Here is a 6,191-nt window from a genome sequence, read left to right as displayed (position 1 = left end):
GTGACTCCAACCCTGCAGTACATAGTGGCTGCAGACCAGAGTGGTTCCAACCCTGCAGTACATAGTGGCTGCAGACCAGAGTGACTCCAACCCTGCAGTACATAGTGGCTGCAGACCAGAGTGACTCCAACCCTGCAGTACATAGTGGCTGCAGACCAGAGTGACTCCAACCCTGCAGTACATAGTGGCTGCAGACCAGAGTGACTCCAACCCTGCAGTACATAGTGGCTGCAGACCAGAGTGACTCCAACCCTGCAGTACATAGTGGCTGCAGACCAGAGTGACTCCAATCCTGCAGTACATAGTGGCAGCAGACCAGAGTGGCTCCAACGCTGCAGTACATAGTGGCAGCAGACCAGAGTGGCTCCAACCCTGCAGTACATAGTGGCAGCAGACCAGAGTGACTCCAACCCTGCAGTACATAGTGGCTGCAGACCAGAGTGACTCCAACCCTGCAGTACATAGTGGCTGCAGACCAGAGTGACTCCAACCCTGCAGTACATAGTGGCTGCAGACCAGTGACTCCAACCCTGCAGTACATAGTGGCAGCAGACCAGAGTGACTCCAACCCTGCAGTACATAGTGGCTGCAGACCAGAGTGGTTCCAACCCTGCAGTACAAAGTGGCTGCAGACCAGAGTGGCTCCAGGCATTCATCAAGACCACATAGCCTCCTCTACAGTATGTATCCTGACCAGTCCTGACCACTCCGAGGAGACACTACACCAGAAAGACACTCACTACAACACCACGTCCAAAATGGCACCCTATTCCCTATACGGCCTCTGTTCAAAAGTAGTGCACTATATAGGGAACAGGGTATCATTTGGGACTCAAGCACCACATCTAATACAGCAGCACACTCAAGTGTTTTACCACATTCAGAGCCTTCGGTCCTTATCAAGTCACAGTAAACGTGACCGCTAAAAGGAAAGGAAGTGGGTTCATGATCTCGTGTCCTTGATGTAGATTTAATATGTTTGTATAAAGTAAAGTATTCTGGATGGATATTGGAGAAATCATAACAACATCGTAGACACAGGCAGTGAGACTCTGAGAAACCACAACAATGAATAATGTCTTGAGAGAAACTTTATCATCTCTCAGACAAGGCAACACTGTTTGCAATGTCGGATGAGAATTTGCAGTGTAATCTGGCAAATACATACAAAAATAGATGTAGTTTCCTGCATGACTAAAATAAATGCTATAATTTGGCCATGAACCTCCAGGTAAATCCATTCCGCTGATGTCATTCTGGATCAGGGATGTCATTCTGGATCAGGGATGTCATTCTGGATCAGGGATGTCATTCTGGATCAGGGATGTCATTCTGGATCAGGGATGTCATTCCGGATCAGGGATGTCATACTGGATCAGGGATGTCATTCTGGATCAGGGATGTCATACTGGATCAGGGATGTCATTCTGGGATGTCATTCTGGATCAGGGATGTCATTCTGGATCAGGGATGTCATACTGGATCAGGGATGTCATACTGGATCAGGGATGTCATTCTGGGATGTCATTCTGGATCAGGGATGTCATACTGGATCAGGGATGTCATTCTGGATCAGGGATGTCATTCTGGATCAGGGATGTCATTCTGGATCAGGGATGTCATTCTGGATCAGGGATGTCATTCTGGATCAGGGATGTCATACTGGATCAGGGATGTCATTCTGGATCAGGGATGTCATTCTGGATCAGGGATGTCATTCTGGATCAGGGATGTCATACTGGATCAGGGATGTCATTCTGGATCAGGGATGTCATTCTGGGTCAGGGATGTCATTCTGGATCAGGGATGTCATTCTGGGATGTCATACTGGATCAGGGATGTCCTTCAGGGATGTCATTCTGGATCAGGGATGTCATTCTGGATCAGGGATGTCATTCCGGATCAGGGATGTCCTTCAGGGATGTCATTCTGGATCAGGGATGTCATTCTGGATCAGGGATGTCATACTGGATCAGGGATGTCATTCTGGATCAGGGATGTCATTCTGGATCAGGGATGTCATTCCGGATCAGGGATGTCATACTGGATCAGGGATGTCATTCTGGATCAGGGATGTCATACTGGATCAGGGATGTCATTCTGGATCAGGGATGTCATTCTGGGATGTCATTCTGGATCAGGGATGTCATTCTGGATCAGGGATGTCATACTGGATCAGGGATGTCATTCTGGATCAGGGATGTCATTCTGGATCATTCCGGGAGGGATCAGGGATGTCATTCTGGATCAGGGATGTCATTCTGGATCAGGGATGTCATTCTGGATCAGGGATGTCATTCTGGATCAGGGATGTCATACTGGATCATACTGGGATGTCATTCTGGATCAGGGATGTCATACTGGATCAGGGATGTCATTCTGGATCAGGGATGTCATTCTGGATCAGGGATGTCATTCTGGATCAGGGATGTCATACTGGATCAGGGATGTCATACTGGATCAGGGATGTCATTCTGGATCAGGGATGTCATTCTGGATCAGGGATGTCATTCTGGATCAGGGATGTCATTCTGGATCAGGGATGTCATACTGGATCAGGGATGTCATTCTGGATCAGGGATGTCATTCAGGGATGTCATACTGGATCAGGGATGTCATTCTGGATCAGGGATGTCATTCTGGATCAGGGATGTCATTCTGGATCAGGGATGTCATACTGGATCAGGGATGTCATTCTGGATCAGGGATGTCATTCTGGATCAGGGATTTCATTCTGCTTTTGACCACGGCCCATAGGTCTCTGGTTAAAAGTAGTGCTCTATATAGGGAACAGGGTTCCATAGGGCTCTGGTCTAAAGTAGTGCACTATATAAGGAATAGGGTTCCATAGGGCTCTGGTCAAAAGTAGTGCAGTATATAGGGAATAGGGTTCTATAGGGCTCTGGTCTAAAGTAGTGCACTATATAGGGAATAGGGTTCTATAGGGCTCTGGTCTAAAGTAGTGCACTATATAGGGAATAGGGTTCTATAGGGCTCTGGTCTAAAGTAGTGTACTATATAAGGAATAGGGTTCTATAGGGCTCTGGTCTAAAGTAGTGCACTATATAGGGAATAGGGTTCTATAGGGCTCTGGTCTAAAGTAGTGCACTATATAAGGAATAGGGTTCTATAGGGCTCTGGTCTAAAGTAGTGCACTATATAGGGAATAGGGTTCTATAGGGCTCTGGTCTAAAGTAGTGCACTATATAGGGAATAGGGTTCCATAGGGCTCTGGTCTAAAGTAGTGCACTATATAGGGAATAGGGTTCTATAGGGCTCTGGTCTAAAGTAGTGTACTATATAGGGAATAGGGTTCTATAGGGCTCTGGTCTAAAGTAGTGTACTATATAGGGAATAGGGTTCCATAGGGCTCTGGTCTAAGGTAGTGCACTATATAGGGAATAGGGTTCCATAGGGCTCTGGTCTAAAGTAGTGCACTATATATAGGGAATAGGGTTCCATAGGGCCCTGGTCTAAAGTAGTGCACTATATAGGGAATAGGGTTCCATAGGGCTCTGGTCTAAAGTAGTGCACTATATAGGGAATAGGGTGTCATTTGAGACACATCCATTGGTTCTTTTAGAGGCCAGAGCAGTCAGAGGTGTTAGATAGCGGATGACCAGTTTTTGGAAAATCACCTTCCCAAAGGTGAGGGGTGAGGGTTCCTATCCCCATCTACTGACCAGCTGACTCCTGACCCCTAACATAACCCCTGAACTCTGACCAGGCACTGGCTGCTTGGGGGAGGGGAGTGATGGCTGGATGACACAAAAGTGCTGTCTCTCCCTCTCTCTTTCTCTCTCTCTCCCCCCCCCCCCCCCTCTCTCTCTCTCTCTCTCTCTCTCTCTCTCTCTCTCTCTCTCTCTCTCTCTCTCTCTCTCTCTCTCTCTCTCTCTCTCTCTCTCTCTCTCTCTCTCTCCTATCAAGCAAGACATTTTCAGAAACTACTACACAAAAACATTGCATACAAAATCACAAGGGTACAGTACAGTATATGCATGTAGAATAGAGAGCATGTCGGTTAGGTGGCAGTAACTGTCTGTTAGGTGGCAGTAACTGTCTGTTAGGTGGCAGTAACTGTCTGTTAGGTGGCAGTAACTGTCTACCTGTCTGTTAGGTGGTAGTAACTGTCTGTTAGGTGGCAGTAACTGTCTACCTGTCTGTTAGGTGGTAGTAACTGTCTACCTGTCTGTTAGGTGGTAGTAACTGTCTGTTAGGTGGCAGTAACTGTCTACCTGTTTGTTAGGTGGTAGTAACTGTCTACCTGTCTGTTAGGTGGTAGTAACTGTCTGTTAGGTGGCAGTAACTGTCTACCTGTCTGTTAGGTGGTAGTAACTGTCTGTTAGGTGGCAGTAACTGTCTGTTAGGTGGCAGTAACTGTCTGTTAGGTGGTAGTAACTGTCTGTTAGGTGGTAGTAACTGTCTGTTAGGTGGTAGTAACTGTCTGTTAGGTGGCAGTAACTGTCTGTTAGGTGGCAGTAACTGTCTACCTGTCTGTTAGGTGGTAGTAACTGTCTACCTGTCTGTTAGGTGGTAGTAACTGTCTGTTAGGTGGTAGTAACTGTCTGTTAGGTGGCAGTAACTGTCTGTTAGGTGGTAGTAACTGTCTGTTAGGTGGTAGTAACTGTCTGTTAGGTGGTAGTAACTGTCTGTTAGGTGGCAGTAACTGTCTGTTAGGTGGCAGTAACTGTCTACCTGTCTGTTAGGTGGTAGTAACTGTCTACCTGTCTGTTAGGTGGTAGTAACTGTCTGTTAGGTGGCAGTAACTGTCTACCTGTCTGTTAGGTGGTAGTAACTGTCTGTTAGGTGGCAGTAACTGTCTGTTAGGTGGTAGTAACTGTCTGTTAGGTGGTAGTAACTGTCTGTTAGGTGGCAGTAACTGTCTGTTAGGTGGTAGTAACTGTCTGTTAGGTGGTAGTAACTGTCTGTTAGGTGGTAGTAACTGTCTGTTAGGTGGCAGTAACTGTCTGTTAGGTGGCAGTAACTGTCTGTTAGGTAGCAGTAACTGTCTAACTGTCTGTTAGGTGGCAGTAACTGTCTGTTAGCTGGCAGTAACTGTCTAACTGTCTGTTAGGTGGTAGTAACTGTCTGTTAGGTGGCAGTAACTGTCTAACTGTCTGTTAGGTGGCAGGTCTGGTCATTAGGTCCATTATTAATCACTTTTATTTTCACTCACTCACTCACTCACTCACTCACTCACTCACTCACTCACTCACTCACTCACTCACTCACTCACTCACTCACTCACTCACTCACTCACTCACTCACTCACTCACTCACTCACTATATGTATGTATCAGGGGAATAGTGATTTTGTTTGACACAGAAGGATAATTTCAGAACCAAAGCCATATCTCACAAGTTTGCCTGCTCCGCTGCTCCGCATCTCCTCAGGTCTCGGCAGGGTAAACTAAACTCTGCGTGAGTTGTGTGTACTGTCAGTCTGTCACTAACAGCCCGTGACCTGTGGGTCAGAGCGTGAAATTCGCCCTCCAAGGCTGTGTGACAACTCTCCCCTACCTATCCCTTTTATCTGAGGATATCAGGCTTCCTTGTCTTGTGCTGACTTAGCCCACCTGCTAGTGTGTGTGTGTGTGTGTGTGTGTGTGTGTGTGTGTGTGTGTGTGTGTGTGTGTGTGTGTGTGTGTGTGTGTGTGTGTGTGTGTGTGTGTGTGTGTGTGTGTGTGTGTGTGTGTGTGTGTGTGTGTGTGTGTTAGCCACCTGTCACGGCCGTCCTCCTCTTCATCTGAAGAGCTCAGGTCTGCTAGCTGGCTTAGCCCCACTCCTCGTGTGCCTCCCCCAATGTTTTGGGGGGGGCTGCCTCTCGTACCTGTCGCGCTGCCGTGCTGCCTCCTCATATCGCCGCCGCTCAGCTTTCGCTGCCTCCAGCTCTGCTTTGGGGCGGCGATATTCCCCAGCCTGTGCCCAGGGTCCCTCTCTGTTCAAAATCTCCTCCCATGTCCAAGAGCCCTGCGATGCTGGTCGCTGTTGTTGCTGCTGCTGTCGTCGCCGTCTTTTACCACGCCGCTTGGTCCTTGGTTGGTGGGTGATTCTGTCACGCCGTCCTCCTCTTCATCTGAAGAGGAGAGGCGAGAAGGATCGGAGGACCAAAATTCGGCGTGGTATGTGTTCATGATTACATTTAATAAAGAAAACACTGAACACTGAAACACACTAAACAAAACAAAGGA

Source organism: Oncorhynchus gorbuscha, linkage group LG16 (assembly GCF_021184085.1).
Source record: "Oncorhynchus gorbuscha isolate QuinsamMale2020 ecotype Even-year linkage group LG16, OgorEven_v1.0, whole genome shotgun sequence".
Classification (NCBI taxonomy): Eukaryota; Metazoa; Chordata; class Actinopteri; order Salmoniformes; family Salmonidae; genus Oncorhynchus; species Oncorhynchus gorbuscha.
Note: the sequence above shows the minus strand (reverse complement) of the source record.